The 22055-nt window shown below is 39.6% G+C and overlaps 1 protein-coding gene across 9 annotated transcripts in view; it reads left to right on the top strand.

The window, feature by feature from the left end:
- The window catches only part of LOC132230515 (spidroin-1-like), a 161436-nt gene that overhangs the window by 18414 nt on the left and 120967 nt on the right, over positions 1-22055 (top strand). The window contains exons 2-3 of one of the 9 annotated variants that reach the window (XR_009451879.1): positions 3523-3604; positions 14977-15017. The exons of 7 other annotated variants lie outside the window; for them this stretch is intronic. The gene's annotated coding sequence lies outside the window, so the exon portion shown is untranslated. The remainder of the gene's footprint in view (positions 1-3522; positions 3605-14976; positions 15018-22055) is intronic. One more of the 9 variants, XR_009451878.1, reaches the window with a different exon arrangement.

Genomic DNA, 22055 nt, shown 5'->3' with positions numbered 1-22055 from the left:
AATACCAAAATTCAAAATTTGATGTATGGTTTCTACTGAATGCATTTAGCTTTTGCATTATTGTAAAGTTGATAAAACTGATAAGTTGAACCATCAAAAGTCAGGGATTGTCTGTACTTAGGATGCTGTTTATTCAGTTCTTGTCCTAAAATTTTTTATAGCTTTGTAACCTGAATTTTAGTTGTTAGCAATTTTTATGAGACGCTGGAAAAAAAGAATTGCCCTATTTCATGTTTTGATTTTAAATGTTGTTAGGGTATAGGATTGTCATTTGTCTCTATTCAGGCAGATTCGTGTTAATAAGGAAGTCGTAATATGTGATGAAGTTATTTAAATATATAGTCTTAGTACATATTTATATTTGTAAAATTAATGTGTTTGTATGTAATACATTTCAAATAGAGATGTACCTGTTAATTGCACTATGCATTTGGTGTCTCCTAATGAGGGAGGGAGAAGGTGCTACCACACTGTCTTAAGTAGATCATTCCTCCTAGGTAAATTGCATCATTTTCCTTGTTTTTTAATTATTTATTTATTTTATTTTAAAAAGAGGAAGGGAGAGGGAGGGAGAGAGAGAGAAACATCAGTGGTGAGAATCATTGATCAGCTGCCTCCTGCACACCCCACAACCTGGGCAGAAGCCCTGTCTGGGAAACGAACTGTGACCTCCTGGTTCATAGGTTGATGCTCAACCACTGAGCCATGCTGGCTAGACATACATTTTACTTTTTTGTAATGTGACCTTGAGTCAGTGACTTCAGCCCAGAATAGTTTCAAAGTCATGTAACTAAAAGCAATTAAGGTATTATTTATCACCATACATAGTTCAGATGGGATCTTATTGGATAGAGAGGTTTGTTTGCTTTATGTGGAAGGTCAGAATAAGGTTAAATTTTATTACGTAAAATGATTTGGTGATGTTTTTATTTAGCTGCTGAAAAAGTAGTGTCCTAATAGGAAATGATTTGGGGCCAAAAAAAACCAAAAAAAACCCACAAAAAAACACACAACAACACATTTTTTTTTTAAGCAGTAGGAAGTCTCTTCAGAGTGTTTGTGTGTTTGTTTTTTCTAATAGTTATAATTCTACTTTAAGGTGATACTTTCTGTCTTCTAAAGTTTGGGGAACATTGTGCCTTTAGTGTTGATTCTAAGTATTTTGACTTACACATATAAGTGACATTTCCTGCTGCAGATGGAGGGTAGCTTAGGAGCTGCCAATATGTGCTTAGGGGATCTGTGTTAATATCCATTTATCATGCCAATAGTGTGTAGGACCTCAGACAGTAGGACTGGAGTCCCAATTCACCTATAAAGAGACCTGCTACCCAGCTAGGCTAATTGTCTATTGGGGCTTGCAGAGCATTGACATAGATAAAGGGTGTCCCAAAATTCATGCAAGAAGTAATTTTGATAGAAAACACAGGTTTATAATTAAAAATTGTAAATTTTTATTGATTCATAAAGTATACAGTATAGGGTTATGTATGGAATAGCATATCGGGCAAAATATCCACAACGTGTCACTGTTTGGTGCAGATTTTTGGCTGGAGGCATTATTGGACCATTCTTCTTCGAAAATGCGGCTGCTCAGGCAATAACAGTTAATGGTACTCGCTATCTCGACATGATAATCCAGTTTTTTGTGCCTAAATTGCAAGATATGGATGTGGACGACATGTGGTTTCAACAAGACGGTGCCACATGCCGTACAGCCCGAGAAACAATTCAATTACTGCATGAGTCATTTTCTGGTTGTGTAATTTCCCGTTTTGGTGATCAGAATTGGCCGCCCAGATCATGGGATTTAACGCCGTTGGACTTTTTTCTTTGGGGTTTTTTGAAGTCTAAGGTTTATGCCAACAAACCCACGACCACCCATGCCTTGAAGGAGGAAATTGAGCTCTGTATCAACGAAATTCAGCCACATTTATGCAAAACGGTCATGGAAAATTTCAACAAAAGAGTGCGTATGTGCCAGCAAAGCCTTGGAGGCCATTTACCCGATATGCTATTCCATACATAACCCTATACTGTATACTTTATGAATCAAAAAATTTACAATTTTTAATTATTAATCTGTGTTTTCTATCAAAATTACTTCTTGCGTGAATTTTGGGACACCCTTTACTTGAAAAGTCTTGCTGATGAAGAACTGAGGTGGGCCGGCAGGGGGAAGATGAGAGAGAGAAAGAGAAAGAATGAAGTAATTAAAAGAAAGGCAAGTATGCTCGGCCAGCATAGCTCAGTGGTTAAGCATTGACCTATGAACCAGGAGGTCACAGTTCAATTCCCGGTTAGGGCACATGCCTGGGTTACGGGCTTGATTTCTAGTGTGGGCTGTGCAGGAGGCAGCTGATGAATAATTCCTCCCCCATTGTTGATGTTTCTCTCTCTCTCTCTCTCTGCCCCCCTCTACCTCTCTGAATTCAATAAAAATGTTTTTTTTTATTTCTTTTTTAAAGAAAGGCAACTATTGTCCCTTGTAGTTGAACCATATAACTTTCTTTTATGGTATTTTTTATTTCAGCATGGTATAATAATTGATAACATTTCTAAGATTCAGTTGCTTATTAAAACAATTACTGAGCATCTGCTCTGTACCTTGCATCATGCTAGGTATTGGGAGATTCAAAGATGAATGAAAAGTTCACAGGGAGAATGACAATAAGCAAGATATAGAGACAGTGACTTAGAGGTACAGCGGTTGAAGAGCCTTCCCTCCTAGGGTATTGAGGAAGCATTTCTCAGACATTTGGTACCCGTGTATGGTTTTAGGGAGACTAAAGACACTGATAAAATGAAGAAATAAGTAAAATAGCTACTTTATTTTGAGAGGTTAAAGTTCAGGTTTATGGACCTATTTCTGGGCTAAGCTATCATTTATGAGTATAAGTTATAGGTTATAGGATAGAAATTGAGAATTCTAGAAATGTAAAACAGATACAAGGACAGTGACTGATATAAATGGAATGCTCCTGTAATGGAGCCAGGGAGTTTGTATCATGCCTTCTTTATCTCCACCTAGCTTCACTGTCTTTGGCCTGCTGATCAATGTGAAGTTTCCTCAGTTACCACAGTATTAAATGGAGACTGTGTCTATTGCCCAAAACATTTCACCCACTGTTTTATTCCTGAAAGTATAAACTTTCCCACAAGTTGATGCCATTCTAGATCTAGGATGGTTCTAATTCTGAGTTTAACAACTTTTGTTCCCAGTGGTCAAGAAAAAAAGGGGGGGTTGTTTCAAACTCTCCGTTGACTACTATAAAAATGTAATAAAAACAAGTCTATTTTGGTAAATAATTTTATAATGCAGGTTTTTTTAAATCTGATTTGGTCAACAGCTATGCTCAAGGAAAGCATGTATAGTTAAGAATATTTTTATCTTGCAATAAATCTTGTTTTCTGAGTTTAGTTTATTTTAGTCAGTAGTTAGGATTTTGTTGTAAAACATACTATTTGTTTTTTTAAAGGTAAGATGCACTTGAAGTAACACTTATTTCTTTTAATTTTCAGGAATTGTTTGGATTGTGAGCTATTTCAGAACTCTGTTCTCAGGACCCATTATTTTAACATTTGAGAGAAACACTTCCAGAAGGTATTGTATTTTGTGTCATTGTTCCATTTTTTAGAAAATGTAGATAAGCCATTTCAATGATAGGAAAGAAGGTTATGCCATATTTTTCTACTTATTTTTCTTTTAAGTTTTTGTATTGATAAATTAGATGTTTGACATTTGTAACAGAGGCATACATTTAAGTGTTGGTAAATTTTGAATTTAGTGTGAGTGAAAGAAATCCGATTTAGATGGAACCAGTTTTGCCTGTTTTAAACATCAGAAGCATTTCACCTTTTCAGTATTGCACAATTTATAAGAATGTTTTGATTCAAAATGAGATATAAAATGTTCCTGTTTTAGACATTGTGAAATATACATTAAATAAAGCAGGCAGTCCTAAGGTCTTCCTACCTATGAAAAATCTACCTTCTATTTTAGGGATCAGCTGCCGTCTTTCTATCAGTGTTTCATTAGGATCCATGGACTTATGGAACCAGGTCACCCACCTCTGCCTCTGAATGCCCATCTACTAAATTCCCTGTCTGCATTATCACATGCGGTTAGGTTGATGTAGCATTACAGTTTATCTGCTTGTTGGCCCAGAGTCTCAGAACATGTGATGTATTACTAGGAAGGAAAGAGATAGTAAGATTGTCAGTTGAGCAGCTTACCTGCTTCATGTTCTGTCTTTGCAATCCCCAAACCCATGTGAATACACCAACTAGTTTGACTAGTTAGTGATAAACACGGTTCTATTCAGCCATATTCGAGGTTTCCTTGTTAGGGTCCACCTTTCCACCTCCCTTAAGTCTTGTGTTTTCCTTTTAAAAAATTTGCCAGCTGTCTTGCTTGGAATAGAAAGAAATGAAAGAAGGGCACTTAAATTCATTTAATTAAATTATATATTTTTAAAAATATGTTTATTTTTAACTAGAGGCCCAGTGCACGAAATTCATGCACTTGGTGGGGGGGGTCCCCCAGCCTGTCCTGTGCCCTCTCAGTGCGGGATCCCCGCGATCTATCACCCCAAGGAGGTAGGCCCCGCCCACTCATCCGGGGCTCCTCAATGGGTTTCCCCAAAGAGGTAGGCTGGAGCCGGGGGTCCTACCTCCGCACCACGGGACCCCCAAGCCTCGCTGTGCAGAGCCACAGGCCCTGCCTCTGTGCCACGCATGCAGTGTCAAGCCCCTGCCCACCCACGTGCGCATACAGCCCCACCCACCCGCGCTTGCCCTTTGTGCACACAGTCTCTTGGTGATCTTTCATTGCGGCATGAGGGCGTCATGGCGTGACGGCATGACGAGCACATAGGCTTTTATTAATAGGATTTTTCGGAGAGACAGAAAGGGAGAGAGATAGATAGAAACAATGATGAGAAAGAAGCATCAATAGGCTGCCTCCTACATGCCCCCTACTGGGAATAGAGGCTGCAACCCCAGGCATGTGCCTGACCAGAATCACACTGGTGACCTCTTGGTTCATGGGTCAATGCTCAACTACTGAGGCACACTGGCTGGGCAAAATGATACATTTCTTAAAGTTGTAGTAAATAGGTCAAATTCTTTCAGTACATATTTATTAACTGGATATTCATGACTTATATTCACATGAAATAACACAAAAACCAGTTTTACATATTTTCTGAATCACTTATTAAGGAGTATGAATTTCTAAAATTAGATGAATGTAGTTTTTTTATGTTTCCATAGCATAATATATTGGACTTTTAAATTAGAAACTCTCTATGTTCAAGATTATTTACTTTTAGAGGCCCCAGCCAGACCTGTGTCCTCTCGCAATCTGGGACCCCTTGGGGGATGTCGGGCCTAAACCGGCAGTCGGACACCCCTCTTGCAATCCAGGATGCTGTATGCACCAGTAATCATGCTTTTTATTCAGGTGAAAGGCATCTTGCTGTTGTATGGGCAGCTACATTTTTTTCTCCTGATTATAAAAAGTAGTACATAACATGATCCTTCTGAAGCAGTAGTACTATTTTTCCCATCTTATGGATGGAAAAACTGAAGCAGAGAGAATTGGCTTTGTCACACAGTTATAGGTGTCAGAATCAGGGCTGACCACAAAATGTGCAAATCAGAGTTCATGCATGTTAATGCTGCATCATCCTGTTTTTTATTTTCAGTGTTAGAGTAGCCTTGCCAGGTTTTAATTTTTAAATCTAAGAGACTGTTCCCAATATATAGGGGAGGATATCTAGGCCTGGCTGGTGATCAGGGCTGATTTGTGGGTCTACTGGTGGGCAGGGTGATTGGGGGCCCTTATTGACAGCCACCGTGGCTGGTGGCCTAGTGCCGCCCACTCGCTGGCCCTGCCCGTGCCAGTCTCCTCCCTCTTGGGGGGCAGATACTGGTCGGGGGAAGCTCATGCATTGAGCGTCTGCCTCCTGGTGGTCAGTGCATGTCATAACTCCCAGTCGTTACGCCAGTTGTTATGCTGTTCGGTCAATTTGCATATTAGGATTTTATTATATACTAGAGGCCCGGTGCACAAAAATTTGTGCACTGGCAAGGGGGGGCGTGTCCCTCAGCCCCACTTGTGCCCTCTCACAGTCTGGGACCCCTTGGGAGATAACAACCTGCTGGCTTAGGCCTGCTCCCGGGGGGCAGAGGGCAGGCCCAATCCCTAGGTGCAGCCCATGGTCGGGCTCAGAGCAGGGCCAATTGGGGAGTTGGGGCGCTGCCCCCTGTCATGCACAGAGCAGGGCAGATCGGGAGGTTGTGATTCCACCCCCAGTCATGCTCAGGGTAGGGCCGATTGGGGGGTTGGGGCGCCGCCCCCTGTCACACTCAAGGAAGGGTCGATGGGGAGGTTGCGGCGCGACCCCGTCACGCACAGTGCAGGGCCCATCAGGGGGTTAGGGCGCTGCCCCTGTCACACACAGAGCAGGGCCCATCAGGAGGGTTGGGGCTCCGTACCCTGTCATGCACAGAGCAGGGCGAATTAGGGGGTTGGGGCGCCGCCCCCTGTCATGCACAGAGCAGGGTCAATCAGGGGGTTGGGGAGCTACCCCCTATCAGGCACAGAGCAGTGCCTATCAGGGGGTTGGGGCGCCTTCCCCTGTCACAAACAGAGCAGGGCGGATAGGGAGGTTATGGCCCCGCCCTTTGTCACACACAGAGCCACAGGGCGATCAGGGGGTTTGGATGCTGCCCCCTGTCACGCTGCTCCAGGGGCCAGGAGGCCTCGCGGCTCCGCTGATCCCAATGCTGGGAGGCCTCGTGGTTCCGCTTGACACCGGGGCAGTGAGGCCTCACTGCTCAGCTGATCCTGGTGCTAAGAGGCCTCGCTGCTCCACTTGACACAGGGGCAGTGAGGCCTCGCTGCTCCGCTGATCCCGGTGCCAGGAGGCCTCGCGGCTCCGCTGTTCCCGGGTTCGGGAAGCCTCACAGCTCCGCTGATCCCGGTGCTGGGAGGCATATTACCCTTTTACTATATAGGATAGAGGCCTGGTGCACAGGTGGGGGCCGGCTGGTTTTCCCTGAAGGGTGTCCCGGATCAGGGTGGGGGTCCCCACTGGGGTGCCTGGCCAGCCTGGATGAGGGGATGATGGCTGTTTGCAGCTGGTCACACCTCCTTCAGGTTGGGGGTCCCCACTGGGATGCCTGGCCAGTCTGGGTGAGGGTCTGAGGGCCGTTTTCAGGCTGGTGGGTGACTGAAGGTTCCAACCTCTCCTTTTTTCTTTTTTTTTTTTTTTATTCTGGGATTTATTTACCTTCTATGGCTGTCACTGGAACTGAGAGCCGGCTTTAGCTCTGAGGCTCGGCTCCAGCTCTGAGACCTCGGCTGCTGAAAGCAGATATCTGGTTTGTTTGGCTTCTATAATTGAAACACTGTTGCAACTCCAGCTCGGCTGGCTGGCTGAAAGCATGGGGTTTGTTTAGCTTCTATAATTGTAACATTGTTTCTTAGAGTGCAAGCCAAGAGCCCAGCAGCGGCAGGCGGGGAACCTTGGCTTCCTCCTTCACTGGAGCAAGCAAGCCTCCTGTTCGCTTCAGCTGCCTGGCTGCCGGCCGCCATCTTGGTTGGCATTTAATTTGCATATCTCCCTGATTAACCAATGGAAAGGGTAGCAAAGTTATGGTTAATTACCATGTTTGTCTATTATTAGATAGGATGATGGGCATTTGGGCTGTTTTCAGTAGATAAGTGTAAATATTGCTGCTATGAACATAGGGATGCATATGTTCTTTCTGATTGGTGTTTCAAGATTCTTAGGTTATATTCCCAAAAGTGGGATGGATGGCTGGGTTAAGAGGCAGTTCCATATTTAATTTTTAGAGAAAACTCCATACTGTTTTCCACAGTGACTGCATCAGTCTGCATTCCCACTAACAGTTCCCTCTTCTCCATATCTTCACCAGCACTTGTTGTTTGTTGATTTAGTCATGAAAACTATTCTGGCAGGTGTGAGGTGATACATCATTATAGTTTTAATTTGCATCTCTCTGATGATTAGTGACATTGAGAATTTTTTTCATATATCTATTGGCCATCTTTATGTCCTCTTTAAAGAAGTATCATTCAGGTCCTTTGCCAATTTTTTAATTGGATTGTTTGTCTTCCTTTTGTTGAGTTGTATGAATTCTTTATATATTTTGGAAATTAATCCCTTGTCTCATGTACTATTGGCAAATACAATGGGTTCCCTTTTCATCTTGTTGATAGTTTCTTTTGATGTGCAGAAGCTTTTTAGTTTGATGTAGTTCTATTTGTTTATTTTTCCCCTTGCTTCCCTTGCTCTAAGAGATATATCAGCGAAAATATTGCTATAAGAAAAAGAGCTATAAACAGAGAACCAAGATGGCAGCATAGGTAAAAGCCTGTACTTGCTGTCTCCCACACCACATAAAAGTTACAACTAAAATACAGGACAACTATCATCCAGAACCGTGGGAAAGCTGGCTGAGGGGAAGTACTACAACTAGAGAGGTAAAGAAGAAAGCACATTGAGACTGGTAGGAGGTGCAGAGGCACGGAACAGACTGGTCCAGCACCTGGGTGAGCCACTTTTTTAATCAGTTCGCCTCTGCAAAGGCTGCCCTGAGGAGTGAGGCATCCCAGCCCCACCCCATACCCCAGCCCAGGGTTCCAGAGCTGGGGAAAGAAGTCCCTATGGGCAGTAAGAACTACGGACTGTAAAAACCAGTGCGGATTGGGGCTGAGTGACACACAGGTTGCTGGAGACCCAGCTTCTCCATTTAAAAGGCCGGCACCACTAACTGAATTTACAAGCTCCCACAGGGCGAAGCTCTGGGAGTTCAAGACACATATGGGGAGAAATTGGACTGTCTGGTATCGGGGCAGGAACTCTGGGGTGGCTTTCTTCCAGACGGAGGTGCTCGCAGTGGTCATTCATTGTTCCTGTGTGGGGACCTCCCCAGTGCAGGGCTGACAGGCAGCTATTTCTATTTGCTCTGCCCTGGAGATTCCCTGAGACCCCACCCCCCAGTGTACATCCCCACCCAAGCTGTGTGCAGTGGCTTTTGCATATGAATCGTTTATCCTTTCTCAGCCTAAAACCTGTTGAACAAGCTGCAGCTGGGTCAGGAGCCCTAAACCTATCAATAAAAGGCCCAAAGCTGGCACCAGCCTGCCTTGCTTCTCCAGGTGGGCCTCGTCTGGGTACTTCCAAACCTGATACAAAGAGGAGGAATCTGCAGGTCTCTCTGTAGCTCCTGCTGGGTGGCCCTAGGCCAGTGATGGTGAACCTTTTGAGCTCGGCGTGTCAGCATTTCGAAAAAACCTAACTTAACTCTGGTGCCATGTCATGTATAGAAATTTTTTGATATTTGCAACCATAGTAAAACAAAGATTTGTATTTTTGATATGTATTTTATATATTTAAATGCCATTTAACAAAGAAAAATCAACCAAAAAAATGAGTTCGCGTGTCACCTCTGACACGCGTGTCATAGGTTCGCCATCACTGCCTTAGGCAGTGGCTGACTCTGCATCTCCTTGGAGATCCAAGAGCCAGTGTACCAGTGGTCAGTGTAAGACCATACCAGATTACAACTCTTCACATCCATAAGTGACACACTCCAGGGGCCGACTCAGTGAGCACCAAAGCCCCACTGAAGCAAGTCCTGCCCCATAAGGGTGTCTCTTGCACAGCAGCTCTCCCACTGTAGTTGCAGCTGGTCCCCACAGCCAGTTAGCCTGGAGGTCAATTCCTCCCAGTGACACCAATAGCAATCAAGGCTCAACTACAACAAAACTGTGCACACAGTCCATAAAGGGGTGCACCAAGAGTGTACACCTTAGGTGATTGGGGATGCTGAGCCACTGGGCCCTATAGCTGTCCACAAGGTCACTCTACAAACATAGAGAAGCAGCCAAAATGCGGAGACAAAGAAACATGTCACAAATGAATGAAATGGAAGAATGCTAACTACTGGATATAAAGTTCAAAAGTATAGTTATAAGGTTACTAAAGAATCTTCAGAACCTCGGAGGAACTTAGTGAGACCTTCAAGGATCTTAGTGAGAATGCCAAAAAAATGGGAAGGGACCAGTCAAAAATTAATCATACACTGACTGAAATAAAAAATAGTATACAGGGATCCAACAGTAGACTAGAGGATCCTGAGAATCAAGGAAGCAAAAAACAGCCAACCAGAAGAGCAAAAAGAAAAAAGAATCCAAAAATATGAAGACAGTGTAAGGAGCCTCCGGGACAACTTCTGGGACAACTTCAAGCGTACCAATATCCAAATTATGGGGGTGCCAGAAGAAGAGAAAGATAGAGATATTGAAAACCTATTTGAAGAAATAATGACAGAAAACTTCCCCTACCTGGTGAAAGAAATAGACTTACAAGTCCAGGAAGCACAGAGAACCCCAAACAAAAGGAATCCAAAGAGGACCACACCAAGACACATCATAATTAAAATGCTAAGGGCAAAAGACAAAGAATCTTAAAAGCTGCAAGAGAAAAATAGTTAGTTACCTACAAGGGAGTGCCCATAGGACTGTCAGCTGATTTCTTAACAGAAACAATGCAGGCCAGAAGGGAGTGGCAAGAAATATTCAAAATGATGAATAGCAAGAACCTACAACCAAGATTACTCTCTACCCAGCAAAGCTATCAGTTTTGAAGGTCAGGTAAAGAACTTCACAGACACGAAAAAGCTAAAGAAGTTCATCACCACCAAACCAGTATTATATGAAATGCTGAAAGGTATTCTTTAAGAAAACGAAGAAGAAGAAAAAGGTAAGATAAAACATTTTGAACAAGAAAGTGACAATAAATACCTATCTATCAACAAGTGAATCTAAAAATTGAATAAAAAATCTGATGAACAGAATAAACTGGTGAATGGAATAGAATCAGGGGCATGGAAATAGAACAGACTGATGATTTTCAGAGGGAAGGGGGTGTGGGAGGTTTCGGGAAGTGATTATACAAAGATCTTATATGCATGTATGCATTATGTATGGACACAGACAATAGGGTGGCAAGGGCCTGGGGTGGAGTGGGAACCGGGTGGAGGGGAGCTCTGGGGGGAAAAAGAAGAGGGACACCTGTAATAATCTCAACAATAAAGATTAAAGAAAGAGTTATAAACAAGGCTAAGTAAATAAATAATAACTGTTTCAACTGAAAAAAAATATATTGCTACAAGAGATGTCTGAGATTTTACTACCTATGTTTTTTTCCTAGGATTTTTACGGTTTTGCGACTTACATTTAAGTGTTTAATCCATTTTGAGTTTATTCTTGTGTATGGTGTAAATTGGTAGTCTAGTTTCACTTTTTTGCATGTTACCTATTCAATTGTCCCAACACCATTTATTGAAGAGACTGTCTTTACTTCATTGTATGCTCTTGCCTTCTTTATCAAATATTAATTGACCATAGAGACGTGGGTTGATTTCTGGGCTCTCTTTTCTGTTCCCTTGATCTATATGCCTGTTCTTATGCCAGTACCAGGTTGTTTTGATTACTATGGCCTTGTAGTATAGTTTACTATCTGGTATTGTGATCCCTCCAACGTTGTTCTTCTTTCTCAAGATTGCTGAGGCTGTTCAGAGTCTCTTGTTTCTGATAGGTTTATCACACGATCACCAGACATTTGTTTGCAAGTTTATATTTTAGAGAAAAAAAATTTATCAGGAATAGAGAAGACAGAAGTAGTTGTTTTGTTTCTTTGTTTTATGGGGGGAAAAACAAAAACAAAACCAAAAAACAACCCAAATGATACATTTTTCTACCTCTTGTGTAGATATTTAAGACCATAATGGCCATAGTTTAATATAGTGGTATATAAAATGCTGGTCTTAGAATCATAAGGTTTATATTTGAGCTATAGCTCACTTCATATTGTTAGCAAATTATTTAATCTGAGCCTCAGTTTCTTGATCTGTATAAATGAGTATACAACCTATATCACAGGATTATTATCCAAAGTAAATGAGGAAATAAAGTTTGATGTTACTAGTGTAATGCTTTAGAAAGGTAATGTATTATTGACAATATTGTTAATTCTGTGTTTTTCAAAAAAATACAATAGATTTTTGGATGACCACTGTTTTACTCAATCGAACACTCTTGCACAAGATTTACACTTTTTTTTCTTCTTTTTTCCACTTTAATAATTTTCACAAAGCCTGGTCCATGCTTTTGAAGTTCTTTTCAAATTTGAATCAGTTAACATCTGCCACCTACTGACCCATTTCTCTCTACTTCCTCTAACTCTGCTCTCTCTTTACATCTTGCTTGTTTAAGCTGAGTGATTAAAGTGGCCTTCACTTGATTTTTCCAAAGATCGAGATTAATGCACTGTTAAAAACAACAACTTCTAAATATGTTCGCATAGGAGCCAGTAATATTCTTTTTTCTCCCCTAGAGAAAACAGTTCTCAGAGAAAACAGTTAGTAAAACCCTATGTGGACTTGCTTTTTCTTTTATTGTTTAGTGGTTATAGTTTTTTAAAGTGAGTTCTGCCTACATATTAAAAATGGTCTCAGTATAAAGTTTCTGAAGTGACTCACCACATATGCAAGTACTTCAGATTGCATGCCCTTAACTACTGTTTGAATTTTTATAGGTTTGTAATTTTGCTGACTGCGAGAAAATAAAAGGCCTAGTGCCAGTTCTTACTGGGTCAAGATTTATTTTAAAGTATCAACATTTCCTCAACTTTTTGATACTTAACAAAAGTTTTAGAGATTTTCCTGCAAAAAAATTTGACTAGGTTTTATTTCAGTAAGAGAAATTTGGGATGCTAATGCCATCAGTAACAAAAGCATGCAGTTGGTGAATTTATTAATAGAAATTGCCATACACTGGACTACCTTAGAGATGTGTTTTTATTTAAAGAGGCTAGTGGAGGCATCAAGGACTAGTAATTATATTTGTGTCTTCAGCAGAGCTCTAGGTGCAGAAAACTTGACCAGTGATTTGAAAACAGACTGTTACTCTCCTGAAATGATCAGGAGACGGGTTGCTCAAATCAATTCCTGTGACACTAGGGAGGCTTTATTAAGTAGCGGTTTGGGGATGCATTAAGGAAGTACACACTGAACTGAATTTGAATCCAGGTCTTTCTTTACCTGTTGTATAACTTTGGGCAGTTCACTCTACCACCCTGTGTCTTATTTTCTTCATCTGTAAAGTTCTATAATATCTATTTAATAGGCAGTGATTAAGTGGAATAGACTTAACTATAACATATGACTTAGCACTATAGTCAATAACTGGCATTTACTTGCTATCCAGTAATAAAAGTTAACCATAATAACTGGGAATTAACCCTCCAAATAGTTGTTTAAAAACTTGCATTCCATGTTGAGAGTCATTAAAATATAGAAATATGTTTGAAGTTTCTTAAAAATCTTTACAAAACCCACATTAGAGTCAAAGCAGTATTTACAGGTAAACCAATTGAATTTGACAAGGATTGGGACACTGTTTTTGAACAACTATGAATCCTAATCTGCTATTTAGTCTTTGGGCTAATCATTTTAACTTCTAAGGCTTAGTGTTCTCATCTGTAAAATAGGCATAACTTTCTAGGGTTGTTTGGAGAATTAAAGGAATTAAACCATAGGAAGCACTTACTGTAGTTCCTGGCACATGTTGTTCTTGTTAGGTATTCTTGTTCCTCCACAGGCACCTTTCTGGAGATGGCCTTGAGAACTTGAGGGAAACCTAGTTCTGGATTTTTTAAATGTATTGGTTACTATTGGAATTCGGGCATTAAATACTTTTTCATTTGTATAATAATTATCTAGTTGACTTACATTAAGATAAAATGCTACAATATTTGGAATCTCTTATTTAAACAGCACTTTCTTTATATTTTGTAAAAACAGATTTTTTACTTTGTATCTGCTATGGTCTAATGTTTGTGTCCCCTCAAAATTCATATGTTGATATTCTAACTCCCAAGGAGATAGGATTAGTAGGTGAGCTCCACCTTCATGAATGTGATTAGTGCCCTTATTTAAAAAGGCTGCAGAGAGAGTCCTTCCTCTTCTGCCATATGAGGTATAGCAAAAAGATGGTTGTCTTGAGCCAAAAAGCCAGATTCTCACCGGGCACAGTATCTGCCTACACCTTGATCTTAGACTTCCCAGTCTCCAAAACTGTAGGAAATAATTTCTGTTGTTTATAGGCCACCAGTGCATGGTTTTCTGTTACAGCAGCCTGTAATAGAAAAGACCACATTTATTTTGCGGTCATTCTATGTCTCTGCACTTCTAATCCAGTTTTAATTCATGCATCTGCTTTCCCTCCTGCTTCAATTTCTGTATGTAGAGTGACCCAAAGAAGAAGCAGGAGAGAAGCAGGGGAGGCAAAGATTGTGTCTGAGGCTAGTAGATAGTTAGCTTTATCATGATCAGATTTAAATTGATTTATGACTGCTTTTTCAAGTTTTACCAACAGAATACTTTTATTGCTTTTGATCACTGTTATAGAATAACTTTAAAGGAAATCTCTACTTTTTTCAGCGGCTTTCAGTAATTTTTTTCGGAGCCATAATTTATCCAGTAACTTTTCAAAATACAGTAACAGCTAATAAAAGACTGACAATCAAAGAGTTATATATTATGGGTATTACATTAAGTATAGACTCAAGGTTATCCTACATAAAGCTAATTCTTTTATATCCTCTATTTTGGGCTCATTATGTCCAGAATAAATTATTTAATGGCATGGGGATTTTACATTTATGGGAATTTTCCAAGTTTATAAGATTTTTATGAGGAAGCATTGTGTTTTGTTGGTTATTATACTAAGAAGTTGATGAGTTTTAGTTTAGGATAGAGTTTTGGTTTTGTTACTGACTAGTGGTTTGGCTTTGAGTTAAAAAACAAAACCTGATGGCTCTCAGCTCTTTGACTCAAACCATTACTGACTTATAACACCCTTCCCTTCCAAACTAGGATCACCTGAAGGATAAAGAAGAGCATCTCAAACCAATGAGGTATCCCCCATTGCCTTCTAGTGTGTCCAACACACAAGGAAGCATAATTAGTTATGTTTAAATCATCATGCCCTGATTTTATTTGGCCTTGAGGCTTCCCTTCTCACTTTTACCCAACTTTATCTCTCCCTCTTCCCTTTCCTTCTTCCTTTGGATGACCACTAATAGTTCTGAAGAACCTAGTTAAGCACTTAATAGTTTAGAGCATAATTTTACTACTTAAATTATTTCAAAGCTCTATATTTGGACTGCCTTTTCTTTGGTCATAAATTTATTTTTAATTCTTAATTAAGAACAAACACACTGTTTATAAAATTATTCCTATGAGAAAATAACTCTTGTTCATTGTCATACGACATGTTCTCTAGGCATGCAGTATAAAAATGGGACAAAACACCTGACTTCCAGCTTAATTTTAGCTTGACATGTAAGTAATAGAAGACCTTACTAAACTAGCTGAAATAATGAGGGATCTATCACTATTTAAAGGATATCCTATATAATAAAAGGCTAATATGCAAATAGACTGAACGATGGAACAACTGAACAACTAGTCGCTATGACGTGCTCTGACCCCCAGGGGGCACATGTGGAACATGGCAGGCCTCAGCCTTGGTGGGATGATGAGCAGATGAGCGGGGTGCCGGTCACTGTCATTGGGGCGAGCCCCTGGTGGTTACTGAAAATTCTTTGCTCCTGCACGCCATGGTCCCGCCCGGTGCTCACACCCGCTGCTGGTGACGGTCCGCTCGCACCCACTGCTGCCACTGCCAGCGCTGGCCCCACTCGCACCCATAGCCGGCCCTGGAGCCACTGCTCGCACCCACTGCCAGTACCCAGCACTGGTCCCGATCGTTTGGTGCTGTTAGTGGGTGCAAGTGGTGGCTGCCAGCCCCGATCGCCCCTGAGGTCTTCTCCACTTCCCCATGCTCCTGAGGGGCGACCGGGGCAGCAGCCACTGCTCGCACCTGCTCACTGCGCTGGCCCTAATCACTCTGCGCCGTCAGTGGGTGCGAGTGGGGCTGGCGCCATTAGCACGTGGGAGCAGCAGTGGCAGGAGTGGAGCTGTAGGCAGACGGGACTAGGGGCCGTGGCAGGAGGGGCCAGGCAGGGGCGCGGAGGATGGACTGAGACCCACCCCTGTGCCCATTGCAGCCTCGTGGCCCACAGAGCCTTTCAAGGTGCACAAATTTGTGCACTGGGTCTCTAGCATTATTACATTATCCAATAGGAAGCTTAGAGTACGGTGATTAATTGACTGCCATAATGATGTTATTAGGAACCCACATGAATATTTTTCATTTTTTTTACTCTGCCATCTTGAGTGTTTTGGCAGTGTTGCTCTTCATGATTGCAACATGGGCATTTTTCCATTCTACTATTTTTTAATAAGGAAAACTTATCCTAATAAACTTCATTGGCCATAATTTTATCATATGCCTGTACCTAAACCCAGTTGTCAGAGTAAACATTGTTTGTCATAATGGCTAGACCTCGTTAGGGTTCACCTCCTAAGGTAAGAGGGTGAGCATTATTGCCAGCAAATGAGAAAGGAGAGGTGTGTGTGTGAAAGGACTGGCACAGTCTGTCACAACTAGGGGAGATCACAGTTTTATTAATTTCTGCAAAACGTTTAATGAGATCACAAAATGTAGGCAGTCATGCCATGATTTATTCACTGTATTTTTTTTTAGTGCTTCCTGAATTCCACTGCTCTTACTGAGGATAAAGCAGTGAACAAAAGGGAAAAGAAATGTTGCCCCCATGGAGCTTATATTTTATTGATGAGATAGACAAATAAGATAAAGCAATTCAATTTTATGGTATCTTATGCAAGCGCTAATCAAATTTGAACGAGGAGGGAACATGAAAGGTTTGGGGGCGGGGAGGATGATTGCATGAAATTTTAGATTATGTCCAGGGAAGGTCTCCTAAGAAGATGACTTGAGTAAAGGCTGAGATAGTGATACACGTTTCTGGAGAGAAAGGGGTATTCTAGTCAAAGGCTCTGTGGATGGAGTGGGTGAATGAGGGAGAGTCACAGGAAGTGAGGTCAGAGGAGAGAGCTACTAGAAGTTTTGAGCAGAGGAATGACCCAGTAGAACATTTTCACAGAATTGCTTTGCCATTGTGTTAAATAGACCCAAAGAGCATTAAAAAATGGAAGCAAAGAAACCAGTTAGGAGGCTGTTGTGATAATCCAGGACAGATGATGGGGACTTGTATGAGAGCAGTGAGAAGTAGTTGGATTCTGGGTATTTCCAACAAAGCCCACAGCATTTGCTGATGGTTTAGATGTGCACTCTGAGAGGAAAAGAGGCATCTAGGATAGCATCAGGTTTTTGGCCTGAACAGTTAGAATGGTGTTGATACTTTCTGAGATTGGGAAGAACAGGAATTGGATTTATTAACATGTCAGTTAATTGGTTTGTTAAATTTGAGATGTCAAATAAATAATTAGATATGTAAATCTTCCTTGTTGGATCACTATATATTTTTGAAAAGGATGAGATTCTGCATTAATAATAAGAAATGGCTTTTAAAATAATATAAAGTAAAAAACCAGCAATAAGGAGAAACCGGGAAATGGAAAAATAAAGTGTTACTAGTATATGGGGAGAGATATTTTATATTTCATTGAACAAATATAGGGAAACACTAGAAATAATTTTAAAATAGAGTACTCAAAGAAGCAGTTATACACTGAGAATTTACTTAGTGCCTACTATATTCTTTCAAAAATCGCTTATTAAATATGTATTCTTTGAATCAGTGGCTCATTTTTGAAGCCCCAAACCTTGTTCAAAATATACATAAAAGGGAATACATTACAAGGACCAATAGTATATATTTAGTTTGTGTCCATGCCCTCTGTGACATGATGCAATGATCTTTCTAAGGGACTTGCGTTGTTGACAACTATGTTATCTTCCCCTATCCCAACTTCCTCAGTATTGTGAGCCTATAGTTAATGCTCAAACATATTATTCAATAGCAATCCAAGCAAAGAGAAAGAATCACTACAATAAATCTTATGCTTTCCTTTTAAAGAGGAATTAGTCCAAGGTACCTTTTAATCAGATTATTGTACTTGTTTGCATTTAACAAGGATGCAACACATAGCTAAGATTTTCAGTCTGTATACATCACATAAAATGCTGAGAACACCTCAGAAAATACCTTTCATATTATAGGTACTCAAATATTTAGATAGAAAATTTGATTTATAACATCATTAAAATTTCTAACTTTTAGGACTTTTAAAGTATTATGCCGCATGAAGTAGGTATTGCCTGATAATATGTGCTCTACCTGTAATGCAAAATTGTTTTGTCAGAGAAAAGTACTATAAAATAATATAAGGAATTATTTATAGGGTGAAGAAATTATGCTTTTTAAAATGAATTATGCTGTTCTTATCACACGTTTGGCCAATCCGGGTGAATATATGACCGATGGCCTATATGGACAGTGAAAGGAAACACTTACATGTAGAGGGAAATATTGTTCAGAACCCGAGTATATCAGATTACTTTAGTTTACCTGTTTCTCATGCTAATTTTTGCAAAATGAGCATCTCCCAGGGGAAAGTTCTACAAATTTGCAGTAAATTTGCAAATTAAGCAAGCATTTATGCTAGTTTCATTTGAGACCAGATTGATAGTAGGTATGAATTAACCTCATTCTTTGACCAAGCTGTGAGGTTTTTATCTACAAGTCTGCTTTCAAGTTCTTTGGGATATATCCCTTTATATACTTCTTAGTTTTTTATTTTTTTAAAAGTAGAATTAGGAAAATATGTTGCCTAGCAATTAGCATTTGTTCATGTGTGCAAATTATTACCTAAGCTAGTGATTTTCAATCTTTTTCATTTCATGGCACACATAAACTAATTACTAAGATTCTGCAGCACAGCAAAAAATCTATTTTTCACCCAGCTGACAAAAAAAATAGGTATAATTTTTATTCATTCACACTGAACAGCTATTGGTGTATTGTCTGTTGTCATTTTTTTATATGACAGTCTAAGAGAAAAGAGGTCAGTGCCCCTGACTAAATAGTCAGGTAGTACAAAATTCTTGTGGCACAATTTTGTTCTTGTTGTTTGTTTTTATGTTTTTAAATCACTGGCTTAAATAATGTTATTCTGAAAGTAAAACTCTGATTTGCCATAATGTAGCAGCATATAATTTATTATGTAAACAGGAATATATTTAAATTATTGAAGCACAATATTGAAATGATCTTCCAAGAACCCATCAACCAATATATAGAACCAGAACTTTATGAATACAGCATGTGTTTCTCCTTGCCTTTGCCCCTGCTGCCCTCCTTGACTCCCTTACTCTTCAGTTTTGTTAATCACTTTTTAGTAATACTGAGTTTACTATGTAGGTCCTTAAATAATATACCATTTAATTTTACTTTTTAAGTTTGCAAAACTGGTAGTATTCTATAAGTAGTCGTCTGAGATTTGTTTTTTTAATTTTTTTATATTTATTTATATTGCTATATGTAGTTGTAGTCCATTTACTTAACTGCTGAGTAATATTCCATTGTATGAATTTATTTATTTGACTGGTAGACATCTAGTTATTGTTGGGTGTTTTTGTTTGCTTTTGATATTCTATTTGTTTTTGATATGTCTATATTGATGTATTGGTACAGATATGTGTGTGTAGCTATTTTATATATAGGGTGGGGCAAAAGTAGGTTTATAGTTCATATAAAAATAATACAATAATTAATAAATGATAATAAAAGAATAAACTCTGTATTTTGTGTACTCACACCTATAAACCTACTTTTGTCCCATCCTGTATATATAAACTGTCCCCAAAATATATATACACAATTTAACAGTTGGTAACCAACTGAATTTTCACTCCTTTTCAGGTTTAACTGATTTGAAGTATTGGGTGAAGCCAGACTAAGCTTTGAACAAAGAAATCGTATCCTAAAGAGCCACTAGACCTTTTTTTTTTTTTAATGGGAATACATAAAAGATAAAACTTACAGTACAAAACCAGCAGCAGTTGATGAATTAAGGGCATACAAACACTGAACAATATGATTCTTGATATTTGCAATTCCATTGCTTTGTGTTATTAGCAGTGAGTGTCTGGACCAGAGTGGTCATCAGTTTGAAAACAGGCATTGACACACACAAAATTACTCATTTCTGTAGGTTCTTTTAAATTTTGAAAATGAACTGTTATGTTAAACAGTGACTTTATAATCATCCAAAGTGTGTATATAACTCTGTATATAACAAGCATTGCTAATGTTAGCGTTCTTTTATATGTGTTTTGGTGCACATGTGCAGGACTCAGATATATACATAAGAGTAGAAATATAGTTAGAGAATGCTCAGTTATATGAGATGATGCCAGATTATTTTCCAAAGTCATTGTATGAATTTTCATTCCACTAGTATGTATTAGAAGCTAACATTGAGCCATTATCATTGGCAAAATTTGGAAAAGTCAGACTTCTTCAGTTTTCCCAATAAAATGCCATCTTATTGTGGTCTTCATTTGCTTTTCTATGATTGTTAATGAGGTTGAACATCTTTTCATGTGATTACTCACCATTGGGATTTTTCTTTCACAAAATGCTTATTTATGTCTTTCACTCATTATGTACCTAAAGCTATGTGTTAAATGACTTTCCTGTTTTTAAGTTTTAAAATAATAGCACACAGAACAGTTGCAAGCACAATAAAGAGGAAAATTTCCCCCCAATGATTTGATTTGATGCATCATCACCCCTGAATAAACGAGTGCATATTTCCTGCAAACAAGGACATCCTATGTAATAAAGAGCTAATATACTAATTAGACTGAACAGCAGAACGACCATCTGGACATCCTTCCGGAAAATCATCTGGACAACCTTTTGGATGAAGCTGGGGCTGCGAGGGCCAGCCGAGGCAGCCGGGGCTGCGAGGGCCCCTTGAACAAATTTCATGCATCAGACCTCTAGTTGTCCTATAAATCACAATAAAACAATCAAAATCAGGAAATTAGCATTGATTTAATCTTCTACCATCTAATCTTCAGCTCTTCTTCAATTTTCAAAAGTCATCCCAATAGTATCCTCTATAGCAAAATGATCCATTTCAAACTCAAACCTTGCTTATTTATACTTGTCAACATCTTTTCATTTCATTCCCTTACAGTCTTTGACTTTCAAGACCTTGGCACTTTTCAATACTATATAGACCAATTATTTTGTGGAATGTCTCTTCCTTTGGGGTTGTCTTCTGTTTCCTAATGATTATATGAAAGTTATGGATATTTATTTGGAAGGAATATTATAGATGTGATAGTGTGCATTCACTCTGTATCTTTTTGTTGTTGTTGTTGTTAATCCTCACCCGAGGATATTTTTTCCATTGATTTTTAGAGAGTGGGAGGGAGGGGGAGAGACAGAGAGAGAGAAATATCAATTGGTTGTCTCCCACACGTGCCCTGACCAGGGCCGGGGATCGAGCCTGCAACTGAGATATGTGCTCTTGGTTGGAATCGAACCTGGGACCCATCAGTCCACAGGTCGATTGAGCCAAGCCAGCTAAGGCTCCTCTCTGTATCTTATCAGTTTCTTTTTTGACCCATTACTGTTGATGTTCATTTGGATTACTTGATTAAGATAGTGTCTGCCACATTTCTCTACTATGAAATTACTAATTTTCCCTTGTATTTAATAATTATTTTATGTGGATGTACTTTGAAACTATGTAAATATCCCCTTCCTGAGCAAACATTCATTTCATTAATTAATTTATTTGTATTGGTATGAGTTCGTGATTCTGTATTTTACTCAGTGAACTATAATCAATTACTATTGTTACTTATTTTGATGCTCATATTGCCCTGATTTAGCCACTGAGATTCCTTTCAGGTTGGCTTCTGTGCTCTTTTGATCTGTCATTCAATTTCATTCCCACACTATAGAGTTAGATCAGTCATTTTCTCCTTTTTTTGTATCTCCTCTAACTGTAAGAAACCTGCCTACCCATTAACCTAAAATTTTTGC

Source organism: Myotis daubentonii, chromosome 3 (assembly GCF_963259705.1).
Source record: "Myotis daubentonii chromosome 3, mMyoDau2.1, whole genome shotgun sequence".
Classification (NCBI taxonomy): Eukaryota; Metazoa; Chordata; class Mammalia; order Chiroptera; family Vespertilionidae; genus Myotis; species Myotis daubentonii.
The sequence above is the reverse complement of the archived record's forward strand: the minus strand, read 5'-3'. Positions and strand labels throughout refer to the sequence as shown.